Raw genomic sequence first — 13,831 nt, 5'->3', positions numbered from 1 at the left:
AAGGGGAGTTTAACACCAAAACTACTTCTACCTCCTAGAAAACCCTCCTAAATCCTGCTTTATCTGTTCCAATAGTAAAACATGGCTTCTGCTGTAAGAACACCTTTCCTACAGTAGGTATGGCCATTCACAAGAGTAGCATTACTTTCAATTCTGTGTGTGCACAAAACCTTTCAGACTAAGTATCTCCCTGAAGTCACACCCATTTTTGATATATTCTAGGAACTGACAATGCTTTTCTCTGGAATTTTAACAAGTCACACATTTGTGATTGAATTATACAAGGCACTTTATTGAAATAATGTTTTTCACTTGTGGATCTACCAACCACTTAGATTAGCTACCTAAGAGCTAAATTATGAGCTAAGAGCACTAAGAGCTAAATTATGACCCTAAGGAGTCTATCAGCAGAAAGCTAAGGTTTACATGCCTTGAGTGATTGTTTCTTTCCTGCTGATAGCAGTACACACCTGCAGGACGATGCTCAGACCAAGTACTGACTGCCTTGAAAGCCTAACAAGTTCTTGACAGTCTTATCGGGTCCTCAGGAAATCAAGATGACCTTGACATCAACTGCACTAAAAGCAGCTAAAATTAGCCACCTGGAAACTTGATCTTCATGCATTACTACATCCCCTCTGTTCATGTTTATTACTAAACAAGGCATCTCTTTGTGCATGTCAAGTCACCAAAACAGTATTAGTATCAGAACCATAGAACACATAAATAAATTGCATGACTTACAGTAATAAATAGTTTGGGGACTTTGTCCAAATTGGCTTCTCATTTTTTCACATGATAATCACATGAAAATTTGAAAACTGCAGTTGCTTTTAATTCACTACAGTGAAAAAATCTTAAAGGTATATCCATTCATCATTTGAATTATGAAATTGTATTTAGGAATGCAACTTTAAAAAAACCCCAAAGCATGAATTCAACTCAGTGACATCTGAATTCCATACTAACACTCTGAAATTCTTTCCTCTAGAATAGTCTGCAAAAATAAGTCCTCTAGTGACTTTTAATGGTGGACTTATAATCAAAAACTTACCTATTAAAAAAAAACAAAAACTCACAGCCTTTACAGAGTCCATCTGTGGAAGATTACCTATAATATCCATGTTTGTCACCCCACATGCATGCAGAAAGACATCTCCTTTGCTGCATGGCAATCCCAGCAAAAGATGTAATTTTCTTTAGACAGTAAACTGAAATTAGATTTTCAGGGCTGCTTCTGCACAACTAATGGGAAGATCACCTATATATGCAACAGAGTTTCTTTTCTCCAGAGACAACTCCTTTAGAGTTCCTTCTGAACTGCTTTTTATTTTTTTGTTCAACAGTTGCCCCACACCATCTGCTGGGATTGCTTCACAAAGCCAAAAGCACTGGCAAATGAAGATCAGTGGGGTTCTATCATTTTTGCACTCTCTTTGGTGCATATATGGAACTATTAAGAGAGGCAATGAAGTATTCCAAATTGTGGTTCTTTCAATATGCTGATAATATACTTCCTTCTTTTTCTAGCTTGTTATAACTGCTAAAGAATGTCTCAGTGTTTAATGGATATCGAATTTCACGACACACATTTCTGAAACCTAGCCTAAATTAAAATAGACATGTACAGATAAATTAAAAAAAACCCAAAAGATACCAGGTGAGAGTCTGTCTTTTTCATCTTCCAAACTTGTTATCTACAATTTTGGTAAATGAATGGCTAACAATTACAGCGGTGTGACTGGACAACAGTTTTTATGTGTGTAACAGTCACTTCAGAACATACATCTGTGATCTGGGATGTGAATGTGGTTTATGCCTCACAAGGCACTTGGCATCATGCTTATAACCAAATTTTAAATTTCTGTGGAAATGAAAACACTAATGGGAGGGTCAGCAACCTTAAACTAGTCATGTTGCTAAGATGAAACATGCACCTGTTGGCACATCACACTCTCTCTACATGTGTTCTTTCACATCTCAGTGCTACAGAACCCAGTAATAGTATCACTAATCATGTTTTGCCACTAGTATAATGATGATACCATAGTTGTTGTCAGTAGCAGCTTCTTAACCAGTGACCTGCCTTATCATTCATGGGGGGAAGATCAAGCCATGTCCATGGAAGCAGCTGCTAAGCTGGGCGTGCAGCAGAGGCAGCATGGGAAGTTGCAGCATGAGTCTGCAGCACACATTTTGCTTCCATTTGGAAGAGATTGTTTGAAGAAAGTATTTTGAGGCTCAGTGCCAACTACAGTTAAGAATCTTTTTCTGAATATTTAGTAGTGGTATGAAAACTATGTGTAATTTGCACGGGAACTCTTAAAGGAGGAACTCTGTAATGGAGCATGCTAAATTGCCAGGAAATGAAAGAAATTGAGATCTTCATCCCGCTTGCTCTGCCAAGCTGCTGCATTTAATGTGTTTCAGTTTTCAGTGGCTTTGTGTTCTGTGCCCATCATGTACCCACTTCTCTTGGGTTCCAGTCTGTAATGTAAGAGCTGTTTGGAAAATGGCAGACAATGCCAACACAAGCCACTGCCTCAGCAAAACTCAGTGCTCTTTTCCACATGCAGAGCCAGAACACCCAGAATTTGCAGTGGTCTAAGGCTGATGCAGGGCACGCCTCGTGGTGCACTATGGCAGTATCACTACACTTACCATGAGAAAACCATGGGCTCCTCTCTATGAAAAAATGTTATTATCATATCCAAGGCACCTGCTGGATGTACCATTGAGTTACTAGGCTCAGACGAAATTCACAGTCATGCCATATTACTTTAGGATTTTGTTCTTTAAATATAGTCCAAAATAGTTCAGCAAAAAACTTCTTTCTTGCATTCTTGCCTAATCTTAACCTTACCAATTTTGCAATTACTTGATTCCTTAAACAACAAGGATGACTAAACTCTCTACTCTATAAAAAGGCAATTCAGGTTTCAGTTCACTGTTTGAAACAAGTCTTATGTGGGCATCTGGAAATAAATCTGTAAAATACTTCAAATAGTTACAGACAAGAAAAATCAAACATATTTCTGATTTTAAAAAAGTAGTCATTAGGGTTCAAAATCACTAGGTAAAGCTCTAAAATATATTGATCCACTGAAATCTAAATCATCCAACACCATCTTGGACAGTACAGATAAGAAATTGCTTCTTCTGGAACACATGCACATACATATGCCTGATTTTACTATTGGAAAAGTTTATTTAACATGTAAAGCCAGATAGCTTCTGGCTTTTTTTTAATGGCCTTTTAAACTCCTGGAAAACATAACATTAGTTGAAACTGCTCTAATTTAAGGTGACAAAATCCCTTTAAATGATGATTTAAAGGTAAAATAATGAAGAATTGACTGCAGAAGTCTTCAGAACATAAAACAAAATTGCAACAAACTCAAAATTAAACTGAATTTTTAAAAGTTGCCACTTACCCACCCATGTTCTATATAACCATCACTTTTGTGTACCACTGAGAAAGTTATTTTCTCATGTTTTTTTTCTTCTTACCAACCAAAGACCACAAGACAAAAACCCACCCAAACTACCTTCAAAAAGAACATCACATAAAGAGCTTTCTTTCCCCTTAGTCCCAAAATCCAAGGTAGCTTCAGCATGCGTGTCCCAGTCACACTAAAAACCAGCACAGCATCCATCTCTGAGCAAGAAAAAGCAACAGGACCTTAATGGTCGTAGGTTCTTGTCAAAATTTCAGTTACAGTGTTCCTGCTAGATCTCTCATGGAAGTGGCCTTGTAAGAACACATTTTTATGATTGAAACAAAACCCACTTTCATCCTCAGGAAGTTTACTACTGTCAGTATTTCCTTCCACCATCCCCCAGTTCTTCCACTCCCTCTCAGTTTGTTATCAGCCCAGATTGAGAAGAGATTCCAGGTGTGAAGGGCTGTGAACTGCACAACCCTCTGTGGTCTGTTCTTGGTACTCTTCTGCTGCTTGGAGGAGTCACTGAACCTGCTGAAGGGATGAAAGGAAGGGCAAGTGGGCAAGAACCCCTTCAGAACCAGCAGGAAGCTGCCCACCCTTTGTTTCAGTGCCTCACTTCTGCAAATACCTACAGAAAGGGAAGTCAGGCTAGGTCACAGAAACAACCACACATTGGACCAAACACTGAGGTAGCTTTTCTTCCACAGCATGCTTCAACAGCCTCATTTTCCAAATTCTGCTCACATTTTATCATACATTGAGTGCAATGGTAAAAACCAATTCAGTTAGAAGGTAAGTGAACCAGCTTATTCAAAGTATGAAGGCTACTGGAAAAACATGCTGCAATGGATCACTGTGTTGGTCAGTCCCCAGGAAATGGTCCTATGATAATATTGGCAGCCTTCTTTTTAACTTTTCCTGTTTTAAAAGTATGCATTTTCAGTGCTTGTTTGTAGCAGAACAATGAAGTATTGTTGACAGGATGACAGATGTGAAAAATAGGTATCATTTGATTAAGAGGGAAATACCAATCATGAAAGATCTTTAAATCAAAACAGATTGCATATTCAGAAAGGCTAGCATGTAACATCTCTCTGTACAATAATTTTATTCCCTAGAAGCAGTTAAGTTTAAAAGTTTACTTAATCTTTGAACGTGGCTTTTTTTTGGTAGTACTACTCAGTATTTTGGATACCTTACAGAATATCCGAAATGTTTTCAGCCTTCATAATTTCAGTGAGATTAAAAAAACCTAGCACTTAATGTTAAACCCAGCACTTAACACTAAAACATATGACAGAAATTGGGAAAATTATTTTTAACATCAACAGCTGGGGAGTCACTAATATCAGTACTGACTGCATAGCATACTTCCATTTAAATCAAAGAGGGGGCATATTTCTTCCACTTCAATTCAAAACAACTTACATATTTTTTGTTTCAGCTTCAATGAACTACTTTAGCAGATTTTTATGCCAGAATCTTCAGTTCAAAAGAGTCCTTTAGCATATATACTAACCTAATGAAACTACTTCCCTTGAATCTAGTTTTCTCAATTAAATATTAATGAACAAAATCCTTCCCCCTAGTTAAGGAGTAAAACAAGTTGCCTAAAGAAAAGGAATTTATCAAAAAGGGTGATGGTTCAAAAATAAGAAGTCCCAAGTCAGAGGATACTACTGGAGAACAACAGTTTGATTTCAGGCAAATGAAACCCAAAAAACAAGCAAACCAAACTATTTTTCCCCAAAATAAATTTCTATAAAATTTCTAGAAGAAGAACATAGCACCCAAGAGCATCACAGTAATAACCGTAAAATAACTTTTGGTAAGGATCAAACAGAAAAAACTGCGCAAAAAAAAAAAGAATGTTGCAAGACAGGTTTCGAAAAATTACTGCTATGGTTATGTTTCTAACCTCATCTGAGTCTGGCTACTAGCAAAAGTGGCAGGACTAGACCCACTGTAAAGGCCAAGAAAAGACAAATTCTTATCTTTAAAAGAGCTGAAGTCAGCAGAAACTGTCACCAACACAGAGCAGAGTGACAGCCTGGCTAGAGACCACAGTGTGCTGCCATTCCCAAGCACTGTCATGAGCAGGAGCCCCTCTGCACCTTTGTCCCCAACCAGCAAATCTGGGTCACCATTTCTGAAATCTAAAATCACTCAAAGCCTGAACAAATTTGCAATTAAACCACATTAAGTCAGAAAGCACACTGGGCTGGCACCAGAAAACACATCTCTTGTGTGGTGTTTGGAGTTGATCAGATTTCAAACACTACATGATTGCATGTCAAAGAATCCTCCAAAGGATGATTTAAATAGAAGCTACAATACAGACACATCAAAATTAATTTGCCTGATCTATTTTAAAAATTGTTCTTACTGAACTCAAAGACACACGTCTGGTTTTGTCACTCAGATGTTCCTTAAATAATTTACCTGCCTTCGCTGTGATAGCCTGGGTTCTCCAACAGCTGGTTTCTGCTTTTAAGAGTTTCAAGGACCAAAGTTCCTGCTACAACAAAGTTTACACATCAGGCTGAGCCATACCTAGGCCTCATGGACAACTGCTGCAATGACTTAAAGATAAAAAACAATGCACATGTACTGCATCTTCTTATCCTACTGAGGAATACAAACAGGTACTGGAAGCCATAGCATGCTGCAAGTCTCAAAAAGCAAAAGAGCTATGTTTTTCTCGTGAGTTTGCTTAAAAACAAGCTATTTTTACAAACAAACTTTCTTACTGTTAAAGAAATCTCTGTATTGGAGTGCTCATTAAAAAAATAAGGTACAGTGAAACAATTCCTTTACAGATTACGCAAGATTATTTTAAAAACCTATCAGTAGGACTATTGTTTTGAAACAATGTTTCAAACTCTAAGAAAAAAATCTCATCAAACTCTAAGAAAAGACACAAAAATCTCATAACCACATTATTTGCAATGGCTTCTTTAACACTAAGGCTAACTTCTCTTTTCTTTCCAAGATATAAACTAAAACTCAATTGTGAGGTCATGAGTATCTCTTAAAAGATAATCTATGAAACTAATTCTGGTTTGCAATTCAACATGCTGCTCAACAGCATTATGTACACATACATGATATGCTACTAACATTTAAATTATTTTCAAATACGGGCTAACTGCTGAGCAGGCAGTATGCAAAAGGTAGGAACAATTTCAGGAGATATAAATTAAAATGCTTGCCTTCACAGTAAGATATTAAGGGTACAAAAAACTCAAGTACAAATACAAGCCAAATAATCCACACAAAAGAAAACCTGCCACATTTATGAAAGAAAAATCAATCTCTGCTACAAATTACACAGCTTTCAAAAATGTAAGACTTGTCATCTTTTCTAGCCTAAAGATACATTCCTAGTTTCATTTATCATGCTTACTGAAATCAGCATTAGAATTCTCAGTCTCATCATCCTAAGAATCCCACTAATTTATATTTATTAGCCTTAAGAGTTCCCAAATTCAATCCACTCAACACCTGATGATAAACACTCTCTTAGAAACCTTTGTAACTAGGAAATTGAGCAATTTTTTTTTCTAACCTGATAATAAACAAAGAAAACAATACCTCTCCAGATGTGGGAGGCTGTTTGGGAAACAAAGTCTTGAAAATTATTTTGATCTGTCTGTATATTTAGAAGTAACATAATAGCTAAAAGAAATTGCAAAACCTGAGTGCACAAAACACACAGACATCTGAAGAAAAGCCACATGAATTCCAAATGTATCAGATTCTCTGTCCTCAAACCCACACTACTGGTTAACATCTTTACAAGTTCTGCTGCTCTTTCAGTAATAACACTTCACTAACACTTCATAAAGTGTTGATTTTCTATAATATGTCTCAAGATAAAATGCTGCCCTGGAAGTTTTACAGGCAATGGTATGTTCTTAGCCACTCAAAAATGCAGAGTCTAGATAACAGTGTTAGTCAAAGCAGGTTAGTGGTTACTGGAGCCAATGGACAGTCCCACGAGTCCACTTGCACTCTCTTTGCATTTAATGCTGCAGGCCCACACACAGTTATTTTGCCTGTACTGCAGAAAATAATGCTTCCCACTCCTTCCTCTGTCACAGAATCACAGAATGGCTGAGGTTGGAAGGGACCTCTGGGGATCATGTAGTTCAGCCCCCTAGGACAGGCTGCAGAGGATGGTGTCCAGACAGCCCTTGAGTAGAAGGAGACTCAGAAGCTCTCTGGGCAGCCTGTTCCAGAGCTCTGCCACGCTCACAGTAAAGCAGTTGTTCCTCATATTTAGATGGAAGCTCCTGGGTTTCAGTTTGTGCCCCTTGTCCTGTCACCAGGCACCACTGAACAAGCCTGGCCCCTGCTCCTGACACCTTCAAGTATTTGTGTGCGTTGACAAGCTCCCCTCCACTGTGCTAGGGAACCTGATCCTGTGCAACTGAGAGAACTAAACTAGAACTTATATTCTGGAAAATCACCCTTGACAAAAAAGAGCCAAGTTTTTCTGTACCTGAAGGAGTTTCCCCGTGCAGTTCATAGCCCAAATGTTACACTGACACAAGACAAAATGAAAGAAGAGGAGCTTTTTTTTTTTAAATTGTTTTTTTCCTGATAATTTATTATAGTTTAGGCATATATTGAACAGCCTATGGAATGGATTGCTGTCTTTAAAAGACAATTTAACATGGATTTTGTTTTCTCTTTTCTATGTTATTAGGTACCACTTCTTCCAGACACTAAGACTGTACAATTATATCAGTACTCTCACATTAATGAATGGCTTTTTATTTTTTCAATGCTAACAAGACACCTATTTCCAAAGTTATTTAGATTATTCAGCCACACTTACCCTGCATTATCATTAAAAAAAAACCTATCAATTTAATTTATTTTTATCAACTAGTCTCACCTTGCTGCTTTACTCCTGCAATTTGACCCAACCAGAAGCTGTCTTCCTATGCATGCCATCTGTTAACTACTTTTTACAAAAATGCTTCTCTTTTGGCACATGTCAAAGACAATTATAGTAGTTATTTAACAAGTGCGCAATTACCTCAGGAAAAAAAAATATATTATGACAATCATTAAAACAGCAAGTGTTTAAATTTAAATAGGAAACATACACAAATAATTGGACAGCCTAATTATTTGACAAGTGATGAAGGTTGAGTGAGACCTTCTAAAGAAAGATTTAAGAAAAGCATTCATGATAGCACAAAGATCCAAAAAAATTGTGAGAAAAATTAATTCCACTCAACAGAAATTACTAAGAAACTCATAAAGCATTTAAAACTATAGAAGAGATACTCTGGCACATTTTCAGTGTTCTGAAAAGCCCAGCAATTTTTGTCTTTCCCTTACTACACAGTTTTATTTTAAAAGCCAAAACAGGGGAAATTAAAATGGAGACAATAAAAATTATACTCATCAATAAATGTGTTACAAAGTTATCTCACAAACATGTACTTTCTTCCCCCACCTATGCAATTTGCAATTAAAAAAAATGTATAAAAGGTTTATATAAAATATATATAATATATACAAAAGCAAGTGCTTAATACACATCCAAGTATATATAAAGCTATCAAAACATGGCTCTTTACATGATTAATAGGTTATTGGCAAAAAGCCATAGATTAATAATGAAAACATTATATTATATACAGCTGTAATTTAGAACTTCATTCCAGGAGCTGCACTGCTTAGGCTCAGAGATGCTGCCCTACTCTTCTCATTAACTCTGGGCATTTGACACAGCTTTGCCATGGTCAATCCTACCTGTTTGGGCAGGATTTTCTCAAATCACAGAAATAAAGCAAAAAACCCTGAAAATTCTTGCATAAAGGTTATCAGTGAAGGGATTGTTTTCAATAGTTCTGCATAGATGATAAACTTATAAGGTGCTGGGAATTCTGCTGCCTCACTGTGATACAGGATTTACGTTCCTGTGAGGAAGGTAAAAAATGTTCTTGAGACACAAGAAATTAAATCCAGTGCATACAACTTGTAGAAATGCTTAGAAAGAAACTTCAGGCAAATATTTACATTTGTTAATATGATGTCACCTATAAAATTTACCCTACTTAAAGGAAAAATATAAGAACATTGGATATGCTTAGTGGGAGTTACACCAGCACTATTCAGCACTTTAGGAAGAATAATCCATGTTAGGGGTATGGAGGTTTTTTACATATCAAAATTACAAGATATGATTTGTAATGAACCCAAATGCTTACTGGAACAGACATCTAGATTTCCAATCACAGAATCATTAAGGTTGGAAAAGACTCCCAAAATCATCATGTCCAACTTTTGACTAGATGCAAAGATGTGAGATGATGCAAACTAGAACAGATTTTCAGATGTGTATTTTGTTATGCTCAGTCTCACTGAATATTACACTGCTTCCCAAGCCACATGCACATAGCAGCACCGTAGTTTTAAAATCTTGTATTGTACCAACATTTATGAGCCATAACCCATAACTTACTATGCAAAATAGCCAGTCTCTTCTACAAAGAAGTTCTATGTAGCATTATCAATTCCTTAATTTAATATATTCCTTGTTACAGGCTTACTTAAAATTGAACTATACAGAATATAAGAAACACACTCTAATGCTATATCTATAAAATATAGTATATATATTCACACAGATCCTATATCCTTTATTTTGATACATTTCCATAACTGCCTATATATCAAGCAGCAGTCTGGATGGACTTCGATCTCACAGTTAGCCACGAAAGCACATCACTACTTACTATGTGTATCTCTCATAAAAACTTCACAGTCCATGATTGCATATACAAGTAGAACAGCAACCAATAGCAGGATAAAAGTATTACAAGTGGAGTAATCCAAGGGATACATGTCTACAAGGAATTTAGAGTTGTTCTAAAAGTGCCATCTGAGAGCAGTCAGACATGAACAGCCTGTGACAATTCAGGACATCTCAGCAGCACATAAATCTGGATGTGGATCTGGTGAGAATTCCCTCTCTGAGGATAACCTCATTTATGAGGTTTTGTCACTCTGATATATACAGATGTCCTGGGGTACAACACCTCTCGAACAATCATCTATGAGTTTCAGACTTTGCCAAACTTTCAACAAGGGCAAGACAAATTCTTTCAAAAAAATTAGTGCCATCTCTTTCTATAAAATAAGTGGTAGGACAGCTCAGGCTTGCAGGCATAAAAGCACTTAAATGTATCAAGTCAGTTTTTACACAAATTCCTGAATACACTGAATTGTCAAGATAGGTGCCAAACTTTTAGTCACAAAAAGGAAAAAAAAATTACGTGATTTAAGAATTAAGACTACCACCTTATCCTACAGCACTTCAAATTATTAATGAAATATTATTTTTTATCAGCATATTTTTCATTTTCATACTATTTTTAATCTCAATTCCTCTGCTTTCATGTGTGCAGCCAGAAGGCATAACATACACAAGACAGCTGTAATCTTCTCTAAGGACAGTTTATACTTGAGATTATCTTTCCAAAAGTTTATACTTCACATTATTTTTCCAACAGTTTATACTTCACATTATCTTTTCAACTTCCTTTTTCTTCTAAAGATGTAAAACAATGTTGAAGCCTTTTTTTATCCTTCTGAGAAGCAAATAGATTATTTAGCCTTAGCAAACTCAAACCAGTTTTAGAGTGGAGTTAAAAGAACAGAAGTCTTGTATTAGTCAAAGCTAAGGCTACAGGAGTCTTCAGCATTTCTCCACTTTACTTTCTGTTCTCAAACTAACTGATGAAAAATGCATGATGTAAAATTAAGGGTGCAATTTATTTACAATTCTGATCTAATTACAGCAGAAAGCATATTAGCACTATAAGGCAGTCTTTTTAATTCTGCAATATTATTACACCAAACAGATTGTATTAATTTTTAAATTAATTTCATCAAAAGAATAACCATACAAGTAAATATGTTATGAGTATGCTTGCTCTCAAATACTGAAACAAGTATTTAATGTTAATTTAAATAACCTTAATTTAAATAACTTCAGTCTAACTACAGTTGAAGATCTTTGGTATTCTAATATTGGGTCTGTTCCAATACCTACAGTTCAGTAACTATTTCATAAAATAAAGTTATTCTTTCTGAGAAAACATCAACCATTATCAAACTGAAACTGTTGGAAAAAACTAATTAAATTCACTAGTAATTGTTTCCTCAATATGTATTAAAATCAGTGTGAAATACTGTCTTGATAAAAAATTAAAAGTTCACCTTAACTACTACATATGAAACTTGACAAAATCCCTTCCCATCTGACTCCTGCCTAAACCCAACCAGTTCTAAGAAGATCAAAATTCCTTCTCCCTTTACCCCATCTTTTTCCTCCCTGGTTAAACTGCACACATTTGTAAAAAGCTCTAACAGAACCAACTCATCTTGAACTTGAAATTCTATAAAGAGATCAAAGAATAGGAGTGAGAGCTACAACCAAAGCCCTTCTTAGAATTGTAGTCAGTCAAAGGACAGATCTGAAACACTTCAGTAATTGCCATACTTTTCGTTTCTATTCATACTACATACTTCACTGATTTAAAGAGGCTTCTGCATTGTTTGCTTCTGTACATTCCTCAACAGTTTGACAGCTACCAGTTCACAACCAGTTTCTGAAGGAGACACTAAACATCTGTCTGACCAGATAAACTCAAGGTCAGAATCCAATTTATACAATTTATTGCATACTCCAAAATAATTAATAAAAACCAAACCAAGCAGTTTTATAACTATCTGGTTTCTGGCTGTTTCATTTCAAAGAGGAAAAACATTAAAATTTCAAATACTGTGAAACTGCTTTGTTTTCACACCATGATAAATACAAAACCAAACCCCTAAACTTTAAAGGCTCTCCACAGATCTCAGAACTTTCCCTCTATTCCTTGATACAAAGCAAAATGCTAAAACTGATGTCAGTGAGATCGAAGCTAGTCTGGAAAGGTTCTGACAAATACAACACAAAAGTCACAGCACTAGAAAGTTGTATTAGACCTGCTTTTCATTGCCTGGCTTATATCCCACATGCTCCTCAAAAATGATACTAATCCCTGGGTTTCTCACCACCCCCACTTTTCCTGGAATCCATTTCCTCTTCATCCTTCACCCCAAGTATGCTCAGGGAGCCCAAGAGCCTCCACACTCCTGTTCCCAGCCCCTCGAGCTGCTGCCTGGCAGGGAATGGGGCACTGCTCCCATGGCGAGACTGCACACACACACACACTCTGACAGAATCACCTTCCTCTGGAAGCTGCTGGAGCCTGTGTCTTCAGCTTACAGAGATCCATGACAAGAGGGTGCTACTTGGGTGCACCCTCTTTTGTTTTTTTAGGCAGGGAAGGAGAAAGGAAATGTTTATCAAAACCAAGAGATTGCATCTCCTGCATCATTCAGTTAATCAAGCTCATCTGAACCGCACTGCTGGATATCCGTGTTCCATTAACATCACATCACAGTTTACAGAAGAAGTTTCACTGGTAGGAATTGACAATTACACACTCCATAAACATAAGCAGAAGTTGTAAAGGAGAAGCAATCTCCTGAACCAAGACCAAAGATTAAGCGTATTAAGCCCTTAGCTCTATGCTAATGACCTAAAATTAACGGGGGGGAAGGAAAAGTGCTACATTGTCTCCTTCACAGGCCTGTGTCCTACAAACTAACAGAAGCAAAAGTCAGTAGTTAAGGTCCTTGCCTTCCCCTTATTTTTTTTCCAGTAAGACAACATTCTGTATTCTCAGGTAGAGAGAATATTGATAGCAAGAATACAGAAGTAACAGTTACTAAAACCTTTTTAAACCTGTCTGCTGTAAATTATGTTTGATGTCAGAGTTGCATCTATTTTGAAATGCACAGATCGAAAAATAGCAAACAATTTTTATGTCATCTTGTCCTCCTTGTGGAGGACTCAAATACTTGCAGTAGATGGGCACATTATACTAAAACAACTGCTGAATTTTTTGGTTTAGCTAAAAGTAACAAAATCCAACATACACACAGCTTTTTATGTTTTCTATTATTATTGAACACATGAAAATCAAGAAAAATAAGTGTGTATTTTTAGTCAATGAGCATGAGCACAAAGACACAAAGCAAAGGACAGTGCAACAACATAACCACCACAATTCTTGCAGAAAAATCAGCCATACAAACCTTAGCAAAGGTCTTAAAAACACGTTTCTCTAAGTAATTTTCAAAACAACAAGCAATTATATTCACATCAAAATCATAAACCAGTAAATTTTCTCTGTTGTACTTCAGAAGTACAAGCAGCAGGAGCAACACCATTTTGTCTGAGTAAGATCATGTAGTCTTGCTTTCTGCAGATAGGAAAACAACAGGAGAAAGCAATGTCTGCATCAACT

At 36.4% G+C, this 13,831-nt stretch overlaps 1 protein-coding gene across 2 annotated transcripts in view; it reads right to left on the bottom strand.

Annotated features, from left to right (window-relative positions):
• The window catches only part of CHD9 (chromodomain helicase DNA binding protein 9), a 71,841-nt gene that overhangs the window by 56,411 nt on the left and 1,599 nt on the right, over positions 1-13,831 (bottom strand). The window lies entirely within an intron of this gene.

Source organism: Anomalospiza imberbis, chromosome 12 (assembly GCF_031753505.1).
Source record: "Anomalospiza imberbis isolate Cuckoo-Finch-1a 21T00152 chromosome 12, ASM3175350v1, whole genome shotgun sequence".
In the NCBI taxonomy this organism is placed as follows: Eukaryota; Metazoa; Chordata; class Aves; order Passeriformes; family Viduidae; genus Anomalospiza; species Anomalospiza imberbis.
This window is presented reverse-complemented; position numbering and strand designations above follow the sequence as displayed.